The following is a 14,682-nucleotide window of genomic DNA, read 5'->3' on the forward strand; positions in this document are numbered from 1 at the left end:
GGATGGCCATCATATTCTTACTGTAAAAATCTGTAAAGCAGCGCCATTCATTCATAATCGAACTCACTTAACCTAATCGTCGACTTCTTGGATCAAAAATATAAAATGACATTTCAACCTTTTTTTAAAATCCCTTTTTTTTTTAGATATCTCTCATTTTCGTTCTCCACCGTGATAAAAGATCTTTGTATACATAGGATACACGCACGTAGGACGCATACTTATAGAGATACACGTATGCAAAGGTACAGTTAAGTAACAACTCACGCACGAAAAGTAACTCATTTTGCAACGCGACGACCTCCACGCCACCGAGAATACACACATAATTAACAATTAGTTTGCCCTTTCATACGTCGTATATTCTTTTTCCCTCTTTCCGTTCCTCTTTCCTTCAACAAAGTCGCCGTAAATTACGTTTCTTTTGTACACGTACAAACGACCAACACGTAAGTACATACATATGTGCGTTTCTATAGATAAATATGTATTCATGTAGGATTCATCTATATATATGTGTGTGTGTGTGTGTGTAAGTATTTATGCATGTAAAAATCATACGAATGTATTGGATTTAACGGAAAGTTCGTGTTATATAATTTATAACTGTGATTTATCATAAAGAATTTCGTCGAAAAACGAATCCAATACGCGTGTTCGTTGTTCTGGAATAGTTTTGAATTGGTTATTTTTTGTTTTATTAATTCGAGTAGAAAAGTAGAATTTTGTATGGCTTGAAAAATATATCGAAATAACGAAAAGGGTTGATAAAAAGGGTAGCTAAGAATAAACAATGATATCTCGATTGTATCTTTTTATTATCTCTTTCGCAAATTCGATTAACTTTTCTACGAAACACCTTCTCACGTATATCCAATACTCTCAAAGAGGTCTTGCCTTTTTATCCTCTCTCTGAAGTCAACGGTACTACATAGTTTTTGTTTTTTCGAGTGGGTCACCCCCATCTATTTTATTAATCGTGAAACTACTAATCTGATGTGGTTAGACCGTTGATTGAATAACCAATGATTATCGTTTTAATTAGTAATCCCTAATTAGTTTTATTTGATTACTACATAACTTGATAATAAGTTAATCAATATAATAATATGTTTATAATGAATTGAACTTTTTAAAACGAAACCACAACAAATCATCAATGATATTATAATCCAAATTCAACAATTTTGAACCATTCATTTAATCTATAGTAATTAATTTCACTACTAGAATTCCAACGTTCAAATATTTCATATTGAAAATAAATCTTCATTGTTTAGCTTAAAATTATTAAATTACAACATTTATTATGGGTGTTGAATAATACTCTCTCTCTCTCTCTGTTTGAGAAAATATGTTTATATAACTTTATTAAAAACTATTTTTTCGTCTAAATTTATAATATACATTTAATAGTAATTTTAAATACTGTAAGTTTATTGATTGTATATACGTTTTTACAAAATTTAAAATTCAAAGTAATTTGCAGTATACATACGAAGAAAGTTTTACCTAATTAATATAAGGAATGTTAGAGGAATTTTCTCATTTAACCAACATTATCAAGCCATACTCGTTTTGTAATGTTACAAAAACGTTATCACAAGCATCTATATATTTTATTCGTTATACATTATTCATTAGAGAAAAAATATCTGTAAAGATTTTATTACCTTCACCGCATTATTTTTGATTTACGTAATATTATTCTTATTAACAAATTTTCACTCAAAAACAAATTATAATCAATTACATTACAATAATTATCGTAATTTAATGAAATTTTTTCTTAGGGAAAAAGGAATGAACGTTTTGCAAAGAAACTCCTATCCAACAGTTTTTTATCGATCGTTTTTATTCTTATATACATTATAAATATGTATATTACGTAATAATAATAATAATAACAATAACAATAATAATAATAATAAACAATTAGTTAAAGAATAAAAATGATCGAAGAATTGTGTCGTTTGATCGTGACCAATTGCGCGGCGCGTCGCGGCGCGTAGGGGCCAATGACATGCGCGATAGGTTGTCGTCGTAGAAGTGGTGGGGGGAAGGGGGTTGGGATGTGAAGGGTGGGTAAGTTCGGTAAACGAGAGCGGGCAAACGCGGCGCTCGGCGCGTTTCTCGCAGTATCGTGTTAACCCTTGAACAGAGAGGATTCGCGTGTCGTCAAATAATAAATATTTTTTTTTTTAAATCGTCTTCTCTATCTTCTCTTACTCTTAATCTGTCTCTCTCCCTCTCTATCTTTCTCTCACTCGTATACGAAATTTTATAATCGTGCGTGCGCGGTAGTGCGGCGGTGCGTGCGGTGCGTGCAGTGCAGCGCGTGCGGTACGTTGCGTTGCGTTGCGTTGCGTTGCGGTGCGTTGCGTTGCGTTGCGTTGCGGTGCGGTGCGGTGCGGTGCGGTGCGTGGCGCGCGCGCGCGCGCGTGCTCGAACGTGAAACGTGAGAAGCTCCCGTTGCGTTTCTAATTTCTCTGTCTCTATTTCTCTTCGTTCGTACGTTCCCATTCGTTTCCGTTTTTCCTTTTCGTTTCGTATTCGTCGTTCGTCGCCGACGACGAAACCAAATTCGTGCGCGGAACATACAAAATCGTCGCCACCGGAAATTTTGTGAAATCTCTTCTTTCTGTCTATCACTTTTTTCTCTTTCTCTCTATGAATATTCTTTCGATTCGATATTTCGTTTTTCTTCCTTTTCCATTTGTTTTTTTCTCTTAATCCTCGATTATCATAAAAACGAGCTATCTAACGTTTATCTAACGTTACTATTTTTCTATTTTTCTGTTTGCCTATTTTTTTTTATCTCTCTCTCTCTCTTTTTATTTTCTTCTTAGTTTTTATTAAGACAGAGAATTGATATTATTTATTGTTATTATTATAGAGATAGAAATAGAGATAGAGAGAGAGAGAGAGAGAGAGAGAGATGAATAAATCGTTGCAATCGAAAATAATGTGTGATATGTGAGGTGTCATTAAGTTTTACTATTTCTACTTATCTACTTTATCTGCCTATCTATTTGTCTACATTATATCTCGATCTTTAACGGTTTGCATCGTATCCTTCGTGAAGAAGATAGAAAAAAAAAAATCGTGTTACTTCTGGTGGACATTTATATTCCCCTTTTGACAACGAGGTAAATATATTATGATATTTTATTCGATATACTGAATTTTGATTTATTATATTATCTTTGATTTTGTTTTTAGCCAATTGAAGAATGATACTCGTTTTATCGTTCACAACGAAATTCAGTAACGTTCGTTAAAGTTAGATTATGCAACGATCTAACAGTTTTTTATCCGTTTTATTCGGAATTGAAAATTTGCCAGATTTTTTACAATTCTTTTTTTCTTTTTTTTTTTTTCTTCACACATCGATGTACTTGCCAATAAATCAATTTCATTTGTATGTCACGCGAATTGATAATTATTAATATCAATTATCTGTTATCGTTGATAAAACTAATTGTTATTTAAGTACATTTATCGAATCAATGGTTTTTTCTTTTTGATGAATTTTTTTGATGAAGTTATTATTATATATTACTCCTCGATAAAATCATAAAATTTTATTTGAGCAAATGTGAATATTTTGTGAAACGTATTAATATATACAGATGAAGCTTCTGTTAGTTTCATTTGATTTTTTTGTTTTTGTCACAGCCGCACCTGTTGTTAGAGTGAAAACACACGTCATGGTTTTTCCACGAACCTTTTCTTGTATTCTCATTAGAAGCAAGAGTAATACAGATTAGGATTAAATACTTCGATGATAATCTTAACGTTAAATGAACTTAATTATAATTAAATATTAATATAACTAAATTAATATAACGTTAATAACGTTAATTTTATTGTTATTTTATAATAATCTTAACGTTAACATAATTCATTTCGTATCACAATTTCATATTTTTGTTCATTGAATCGAACTGATCTACTGATTTCTTTTCTTCTTCTTCTTCTTTAAAAAGAAAATTTGTACGAACACAAAATGGAATATTGAACGATGAAAATGTTTAAAATTTCGTTGGAAAATAAAACAAAAAAGGCAATATATTCTTTCTCCCGTTTCTCTTTCAGTTTCCATATAAAAAGAAACGAAGTTTTCTCTGTCGTAGTATAAGAAGACTTTGCAGAACGAAAAAGTTTCTTGAAAATTCGTAATGTCGAAATATCGAAATCGAATATTTTTCATCTCTCGTTTCTTTTATGATATTTCGTATACACCTATGTGTCATTTGAATATATTCGAATTGGCCAATAAATATTGTCAAAATTTTTATTAATAACGCGAGTACTTCGACAATTTATACAGATGATTTTAAACAATCAATTACTTTTTTTTTCTCAATAATTTTTAACATTCATTTTGTTTAACATTCGATAGATTTTATTCTTAGAAAATTATTTAAAAACATTTACCCGAGTTTTTGTGAAAAAAAAAATTCAAGAATTATTTATCGAAGAATTATATCTTTATTTCTTTTGTTGTTGTTGTTGAAAATTCTACTTTAATACAAATGAGAAAACAAAGTTGGTTTAATTATCTTTACGTTTTTATTTAATTATTATCGGATAAAGGTAGTAGAAAAACTTTCATTTTGTTTAGGGAGACAACTTTTCCCCGTATTTTTTCTTTTTTTTTTCTTTTTTGTTCTCTCGTCATCATTCCAAAGTGCAGGTAACTTCTAGTTTTAAAGTTAATCAGTTTGTTTTTCTTGAGTAAACATCGTTACGAAATATCTCGACTATGTAAGTCGCGACAGAAAACAATATGGCGGCTTTTTTATTTGTACTTCGAGGAAGGAAATAATGTTTTTTTTTTTATTTTTTCAGATAATATCATGATCTAATGATATATATATATATATACTCTTACATTTGTTATGTTAAAATTAGGATTAACAATTTGTTTTTACCACACACACACTCATACATATACAAAGTAAACTATAATATTTTATACATAACCTTATATCATAAATTTGATGATATAAAATTTGTCAAATTTACTTTTACAGCTTAAATTCGAGTAATTTTATTCAATTTTATTCAATTTTCTTCTATTATTTTATGAAACAAGACAAATTATTAATCCAGATATATATATTTCATTATTTTCAAATAAATTTATAACATTACTATTAAGACTCTAATCCTAATATTATTTATTTAATTATTCATATTTTTACAGTCATATTGTTTAATCATTTCGCAATGTTTTTTAGGTATTACATATTTGTGAAGGGGTGTACAAAAATAAATTCAATTGTTTACGTTTATAAATATCCGTTATCAATATAACGTATCGATAAAGAATAAAGAAAATTTTCTGTTTTATATATATATATACGTATATATTTTTATTTTTCTTTCGAGAAAAAAAACTACAGATCTATTTTCAGAGAGAAATGCGCACGCATACACGTATTTCATTACTTACGCCCGAATGCGTATTTTACAACTTGTTGCTCGATGAAACTCGACAAACTCGGCTGTCGTTTCTAGTTAGAACGAAACGAAAATTTAGTCAAATAAGTAACGAGCATCTATGTATGTGTATATATATATATATATATATACATATAACTACGTATACAAAGTAACGCTCTTTCTATCTAAATATCTAAATACTCAAATTACTCGTTATAATTTGAAATCCGAGTCTAGATTCAAATCTAGGGAGGAAAGGTGGGAGGGAGGGGGGTGGTACCTGAATATTCAGTCTTAAATTCAAGTATATGAATATCTGTTATCGGATTTTTTTATCATGATTATACATAATACGTATATTTAAAAATATTATCATTTATTTAACATGTATACACAATGTATATATGTAACAATCGTTTACAACAATTTCAGAAATGTGATCTACCTAAAAATTGACATTTTTCGTTTGTTAACAACATTTGTTAATTGTTGTTGTTGTAATTTTTAATAAATATATTATCCAAAAGTATATATATATTTTTCCTTTCTTAAATGTTAATTAAATAATGTTTGATATTGATGATTTATTTCTTAGAAATGTTTCAACCCTAAATCGTAACGCATCGTCAAAAAAGGGGGTTCTCTCTCTCTTCTCTTCTTTTTCACTTGTTTTTTATTTCATTTTTTTTTATTTTTATTTTTTAAGATCTTTAGAAACGACGTCGCAAAAACTTCTGAAGAGAACCACCACCACCACCACCAATCACAATGCATATTTGTCCTCGGATATTTTTTTCGTTCCTATTTGGAACCTCGACACTTTATATTCTACTTTTTACAAATCTCTTTTTACAATTTCTTTTTTTCCATACCAACCACGCGCATCAGACAACATACACACACACATATAACACACTGATATAACACACAACTTTAACGTATTTTATATTTTACTATAGCTTCATGTTTCTAGGAAATCGTTTTCTTCCTAGAATGCATTGAAACGGTCGCGAAAGCTTTCTGAACGAGATGTTCTTTTCATACGTTGACACTCATACACACACACACATACACACACATACTCCAACCCACACGCCTACAAAAAGAAAAAAAGAGAGAGAGATAGAATATTACATACATTTACACATTTTACAAAGAATACGTTTCTAATCGTACTTTTTCAAGAATAGCACTTCTTTGCACGTTAAAAAAAAAACCTTGAACTATTTCAGTTTTCTTGTTCTTTCTTAATACTTTATTTGTCAACTAGATTTAAATATGGCGAGTTATTCAAAAAAAGAAGTTATATATTTTAACTGTATCACAAATATTGAATATTTTCGTATAATTTTCTCTGTAGTCGATTGTAAGCAGCAATCCAGCACCATTTTCTATCCTTGAATATTAACAGCTAGTGAACGGTTGGTGAATACACATTGGAAACTTTGTTTCCCGAGCGTTATTCTTTAATTTAATAAGAAAATATCACGTCTGCGGAATTAGGTCATTGTGGGGATGATGTGAGGGAGAAGTGGGAGGGTAAGTAATATTCGAAAAGGGATTTATAATACTCGCCGTATGTGAATAGTTCTTAATGAATAATAATGAAATACGATTAAATATTATATTTAGGATTAATAAGATTGTTTTTTTTTTTTTTTTTTAATTTATTTTCAGTTGTTCGAGACTACCCCGGTTTGCATTGAATTTATCATACAAACGAAGATTTTAAATATTAATAATATTGTTGCAAATATTACTATTATATATTTTAACAAATAATATATTTTATTTATATATGTTTGTGTGTGGCATTTATTTTAAAGTTTGATTAAAAATATATTGACTTTATTAATTATTTAAAAATAATATATATATATATAGAAATAGAAATTTACATAAATACTTATCCACCATTGGAAAGCTTCAAAGGGTAAAAGCAAATGAGTAAAAAAGTGAAAAAGAAAAAATAGGAAAAGATAAAGAAAAAGAGAGAGAGAGGTGGGGAAGGGGGGGGGTAGAAGGAAATTAGCTGGTACGAAGGTGGCTCGTTGCCACGACCGTTTTAACGATGCTGCTGCGGTTACTCGGTTAAAAAAAAAAAAAAAGAAATACAAAATAAAAGTAAGTAGAAAATAAAAATTAAAGAAGAAAACAAACAAAAAATGAGAGAGAAGTAGCCCCTGTAACAAGAAAAGAAGCCATTGCAAAAATAATGATTTGCACGTTCGTGTAACTTTCTAATGAAAAAACAAAAAAAAAATGTGCACTCGTAAAAAGAAAATAATTTTCGTTCTCTTCTTGTATTTTTTCAAATTTTCCAAAAGTTTGTACGAAAACACGTGGAATGAAGTTGTCCGTTTACTAATTGAATAAATTCTTTTTTTTTTCTTCATTTAAGCAGAGAGTCAATGCTTGCAAAGAGCGGGCTAACGCGATTGCCAAGAAAATTTAAATCGAAACTCTAAAGATTTATTTTTTTTACAGAGAGAGAGAGAGAGAGAGAGAGAGAGAGAAAGAGAGAGAGGGTTCTTCGTCCGTTTTTCTTCCTATCAGTATTTCTCATTCTTTTTCATTCTGTTGCTTTCTCTTTCTGTTGGAAAGTGATTAATTAGCCTACCACCCGGCCGATAACTTTTACGGAGACCCCAGTAGTAAACTTGGCAGTTGGATGCGCTTCGTTAACTAGCTGTTTGTCTAGTATTCGTTAAATTACAACATGTTTGTCTTACTCGAGTGGATTAAATTGGCGCCAAACTCGAAATTCGAATCTTTTTATTGGTCGGTTGTCGACCAATAAGAAAAGTCGTCGATATTATTATTATTATTATTATTATTATTATTATTATTATTATACTTATATTTCTTACTTTTCTTCTTTTTTTTTTTTTCTAATCCTCTCTTTCCATCCCTTCTAATTATTTTTCATTTTTTAAATCTTTTGTTTGTCTTCTCATTTCCTTGCCTTTTTTATTCTTTTATTTTTTCTCATTTCTCTTTAATCCTATCTTTTTTCTTATTTATTATTCCTCTATTCCCTTTTATTCCCTTATTCCATCGTTTTCATTTCTTTTACTTTTTTATTATTCTCATTCTCGTTTCTCCATTTCAAGCTGAATAAAATATAAGAAAATAATAAATGCACGATAAAATTTAATAATACCTAATAACCTAATATAAAAAAAATAAAACAATACGAAATTCGTATTGTAAAAAAATATATCTAACTTAAATAAAAAAGAAAATGATGTATAAATATGATTCGTAAGTTAAATGTCTTAAAGTTCAGTACAGTCGAATAAGACAACCCCATTCGCGTATTCAAACTTTCCAGTCGTTTCGTTTTCCTTTCTTTTTTTTTTTTTATTTTATTTTATTCTGTTGACTAGTAACCGAGGGAAAAAAAGAGAGAGTTGGTCGTTCGCGTCGAGCTATGAAATTTGGTGGATTCGCTAGACCGGGAGAGTCCGATCGGAAACGATTTGAATGTGATTTGAATTTTGAGTACACTCGCGAATCTGCATATGTAAACACGACGCGTCGTTGTGACGATGCATCGTAGTACACACACACATATACACACCCACGCACGCACGTATATACATATATACAAACATACATACGTACACGCACACGAATATATAGACACAAATACATATTGGCGCATACACACGCATCGTACGATCGAAGAGAGGAACACGATCCCTATGAGCTCTTTACCTGGCCAATCCTCGTTCCCTACTACCCCCCCCACTACTTTTTCCGATATGGGATTCGTTCCATTTGCTATGCCGCTACGAGGCTAATCTCGTGATTCGTGCTCGGCCCACCGATTGATCCCCACCACTTTTTTTTCTTCCTTTCTTTCTTGCTTTCTTGCTTTCTTTCTTTCTTCTTTTTCTTCTTTTATTACCCTTTTTTTTTTATTTTTTTTTCTTTCTCTTTTTCTCTCTTTTGCCTCTCTTTACCATAGAAAGATCATCTCGCAAAATTTATGCGTCTAGTCCAACAACCCACTCTTCCTCGAGCTTTTCATTATTCTCCAATCGATTTTCTCTCTCTCTCTCTCTCACTCACTCTCTCTCTCTCTCTCACTCACTCTCTCTCTCTCTCTCTGTCTACTATTTTTTATTTTTTAATATCCTGTATGTATCTATTAACACGTACAGAGTTATTTCGTTTCGTTGTTTGTCAACAGTCGCGTGTTTAACTGATAAGTGGAAAATAATTGGAAATTGTTATTTTTCCTTTTTTATTAATTATTGTTAAATTTTGATTAATGAAGTTTTTTCTCTCCATATACACGCTTATAATTATTTTATTCTATTTTATTCTAGTTATTTTTGATTTTATTCGTGAATTCGTAACTTGAGATGCATTTTATGAACAATTTTTAATAATAATAATTATAAATATATAAATTGGAAAGTTTCTTTTTTTGATCTGTCGACGAAACCTTTATCGAAGAATGATTTTGAGAAAAATAATAATAATTTAAAGATGATAGCGATAGAACAGAGAATATATTGCTTAATATAGAATGGATGAAAGGTAATTTGAATGGGGGGGGGGGGGAAAATAGATTGCGATTCGAAGAACAGAGAATATTTGAAATTAAAAAGTTTATTAAGTCACTTACCTTTTCCATCAATGGGGGGGGAGAGATGTTGACTGGAAACAAGCTTCGTTTAACCATAGATGAACAACGTCCAATAAAAGTTATGAGAGAATCCAAAACATTTCTATTACGTTGAAGAGATTTATCGGTTTTATAGCACAAATTATTCGATTTATTTTTAGTTTCTAGTTAAAATGTTGAATAAAGATTTATCAATTTCGCTTAACTGTCTGGTTTTCATCGAATGTGGATAAGTTTTAATATTCCAAACTTTCGATTGGCGGGTGGGAAAAGGGGAGGGGGAAGGTGGAGGAAGAAATATTAAGAAACGAAGAAAATAAAGTCAACGTATTCATTCGCATAGATTTTTGTTTAACAAAAAATTAACAAACAATTATAACAATAATTATTTGATAAAATTTAACGATGTTTCTCGTATATGGTAAAATAATGTTGACCAGGTAACGTGTACCACAGGGGAAAAACTGCATACAAAATGTTGTCATCTCAATACGATCTATTATATTATTTAAGGTTAATTAGGTGGTCTCTTAATATGTTTGATATCTATTGAATATTAAATCTAAAAGGAAGAAACTTAGAATGGGTGTAGGATAGGGGAGGAGGTGGGGGTGGGAGGTGGAGGGGGAGATACTGACAAAGTGGGCTTCGTGCCAAGAAAATCGATAGTTCGAATCCACACGTTAACTTGGCACGCTATGGAGTTTTAATGGACGACAGCTCGTTAGGTAAATTAACGGTCGTGCTTCTTATTCGATAGACTATAGTTATCTATGACGTATCAAACAAAAATCTACTCTTAAGTTTTCAAAGACAAAACTTTTCTCACACATATTTAGATTATATGAAAATAATTATTAACGAAATAAATAAAGAGCTGAGAGAAACATTTTTATTCCATTGGATTTATTTTTTTTTTTAGTTTAATAGAATTTAATAAATATTTACAAAAATGTATATTTTATATATTTATTTGTTAATATAATTATATAATATATATATATGAAACAGTAGTAGTATTAGTAGTAATTCATTTATTTAAAAAATGATCAATGTTTAATTGATTCGCAAATATTACGAATATTATTATTAATAATCAATTTCGAGAGATGGGGAGGAGGAGGAGGAGGTATCAGAAAGATACAAAAGTAAATAAAATAAAAAAAGAAAAGAAACCATGTATAATATCTGACCATTTTTATTTATTAATTTTCAACAGATGTTTCGTGGGATTTGGATACGATGGCCATTGCTATCAACATTTTTATTGGGCTCCAATATATTATTGGTAGTTGCCCAATGCGGATCGTCTATGCAAGATAGACAAGAAAGGCAGGATAGGCAAGACAAGTTAGCTTTGTATAAGATCACTCTGAGAACTTATTGGTCGAGAGCACGATTTCCACGACATTATCCTGAATGGAAGCCACCGGCACAATTCGGCAAACTTATTGGTAAGTTTTAATAATGATATTTTATCATATTCGTATAATATAATTAATACGTATTATTATACATAATATGAAGATAATAATGAAATACTGTGGTATGCACGTTAAATTAGCAGAAGAAGTCAACTTCAATTGAAAACAATATTTTGCAACTGTGCACTTTTCACAATTTGGGAAATCAAATTGTCCCCCTAATGCACACTTTAGTTTTGTATACTATCGTCAATAAGTATTATCCATTATTATTAGCGTATCTATTGATATTATTATTAGTAAAAGACTAATAAATATGGTTCAGTAGTAGGTTTATTAATCTATGGTGAAATTTTGGGGGTTGAAACCGAACGATGAGGTACCGGCATAAAGCGCTGCTTTAATTGTGCAATATTGTCAACGGTGTTGTATACTGTATATAGAGCGTTGGAAACACAAGCGTAATATTGTACACAACGACCAAGAAGACACTGTTATATTCATGACTAGCACCATCGCCCCACCATCATTAAAACAGCGTGTATGCGGGGGTGATGGATCATTTTGGACGTTTATTAAAATGCTTCGGTTAAATGTACAGAGACAATCGTAGCACGACTACTTGTTTTATATGGATACGAATTTTTATTAATATATCGTTCACTCGTTAACGATATTTTTATTATTATTTATGTGGGGGAGGGGGGAAAGTATATTTGATTTTTTTTATTTATTATAAATATTGTAACGTTTTATATTCGATATTTGTATTAATCGAATTATGTTGGAATTGTAATAAGACGATAAAAAAAAAAAATAGAAAAAAATAGAACACATAGGTATAGTTTTTTTTTAGCGAAGAAAATAGTAAGAAATATCGATCTAGAGAATTTAGAGCTCGGGGTTTAGTATACCGAACACTTAGATAAACCATAAATCGATATGAATGGTTGGACCATGCTGTTATTTATGTTTTCTACGAGAGCGAGAATAGCTTTCGTCTTTAGTATCTTTATGTATATGTAGATGTGCATATACATGTGCATATACATGTGCACATACATATACATATATATATATCTTCTTCTTTTTTCTTTTTTTACTCGGTGCAACTTATTTATGGCGAGGGCAAATTTACAATTTCAATCCGTGATCAATACGATATAAAGTCTAGAATTTTAAATGTTTTACTTGTATGCGAAACACGTGTATTTAGATATATATATATATATATATGTATCCTTTAATACATGTGTTATCATAAATTTCATTTATTTTTCTATATAGACACCGTTATCCGTCTATATTTTTACACGTATTTCAATTAAAATATATATCAAACGATACACACGATTTATTTTTACGATAGCACAAAAACGTATTATCATAATTAAATTATTAGAGTATTATTTGTTTATCTTAATACCCTATTTATAAGTATCCCAACAATTTTTTTTTTAATTATTATTTTATTTACACCCTACTAAGCATCAAAGATAGTAATACAATATAATAAAGGTATCTAACTTATTAATAATATTTATCTGATATAACAAAAAAAAGGAAAGAAAAAGAGAGAAAAAACCACAAACCAATGTAAATTTCTATCGAATTTTTGCTATTCTCAAATAATTTTTCTCTTTTTGGCGTTTAAACCATATGAGAGGGAGATACCACACCGGTGTACACATTGGAATGCGAGAAAGAGTAATTGGAGAAGTTTAGAATTATCGGGAGAGCTCGTTGGGTTGAGTGGGACAGCAAAAGTGGTGTGTTGGGATGGAAATGGGACTGGGCTGGTTGGTGGTGGCTGATGGGGGGAGGGGGAGGAGAGGGGGGAAGGGTGGGGTTATAGGAAAGTGCACAGTGGTTGGGCTTGATGCGAATTTGAAATGTTTTTGGTCTCCCCTTATACTACACACATATATAATACATCTACGTGTGTGTATGTATATGTAGCGAGAGAAGTAGTCAAGTAGCACGCGAATCTCTTTCTCTCTCTCTTCTTCCACCCCACATCACCCCACCACCACCTTTCCCCACCCCCTCATCTTTTCTCTCTTTCTCTTCCACCTCTCCATAAATCCGCTTCTCGCCTCGTAAGTCTCCATAGTTTTGCACTTTCGGTTCGCGTTTGCGGGACACCGAACATTTCCACCCCGTTCTCACTCTCTCTCTCTCTCTTATCCCCCCCCTCTCTCTCTCTCTTCAAATTCGAGTCGAATAAATCCTACAGTATACACATGTCTGTGTATATATACGCACGTATGTGTGTATGTACGTGTGTATGTATATATGTACACTTATATATGTGTATGTATCTCTCTCTCTCTCTCTCTTATTCTAATTCTCTCTTTCTCTCTCTTTAAACCCCGTAGCGTTCTTCTTTCGAGCACGTTCCATACGAGACCTCAAATTCGAATTAGAAAGCAACTCGATGCCGAAATTGAATTTCGGTTGAAGGCTGCCTTCGACGATTCGCCATTCGCCAATGCCATGGAAGAAATTCTCTTTCTCTCTCTCTCTCTCTCTCTTTCTCTTTCTTTCTTTCTTTCTTTCCTTCTCTATGCCTATGTGTTTTCTCTCTTACTCTTTTTATTCTTTTTGCTTCGCGTCGAAAGGTACTCAAGTATGCGGAGAATGCGAATACAGCTGAGAGAAGAAAAAGGGGAGAAAAGGGGTGAAGGTAAGGGTGAGTGTAAGGCTGAGGGTTAAGGTAAAAGGTAGAAGGGAGACTTTCTCTGCTATTCACAGGGTGACTTCTTTTATCTTCCCGGTTTTGTAAGACTTATACCATCAGCAACAACCAACCCCTTTTGCTACGCAAGATACTACCACTACCACCACTACCACTTTTTATTTCCTTTTCTGATACCGTATTCCATTCCACGTGTTCTTCGACTAAAACGAAGCTTCACTTCTTCCCATTTCTTCAAAGTTTGCTTAGATTAACTCCTGGAATTTTGAGAGTACGAATTTTATACGATATGTTTTCATGAAGGTAATACTTTGAATTTAAGTATTATGCATATAGTATGATTGGATTAGTGTATTTTTGATATTTTTCTTTTCTTTTATCGATAATGTTTCGAGTTATATGATTTATTTAACGTAATCATTTTAGTTACAAGTGGGATACTTGTAAATTGTAACTTTAGTTATTGGTTT

General features: G+C 31.2%; 1 long non-coding RNA gene across 1 annotated transcript; it reads left to right on the forward strand.

The window, feature by feature from the left end:
- The first annotated feature begins 2,368 nt into the window (after positions 1–2,368).
- LOC122524607 lies at positions 2,369–14,175 on the forward strand. Its single transcript, XR_006305586.1, has 4 exons — positions 2,369–2,625; positions 2,897–3,149; positions 11,310–11,544; positions 14,136–14,175. It is a non-coding gene; the product is annotated as an uncharacterized LOC122524607 (long non-coding RNA).
- Positions 14,176–14,682: the final 507 nt, after the last annotated feature.

This window comes from Polistes fuscatus, unplaced genomic scaffold (assembly GCF_010416935.1).
Source record: "Polistes fuscatus isolate 324 unplaced genomic scaffold, CU_Pfus_HIC Scaffold8, whole genome shotgun sequence".
NCBI lineage: Eukaryota > Metazoa > Arthropoda > Insecta > Hymenoptera > Vespidae > Polistes > Polistes fuscatus.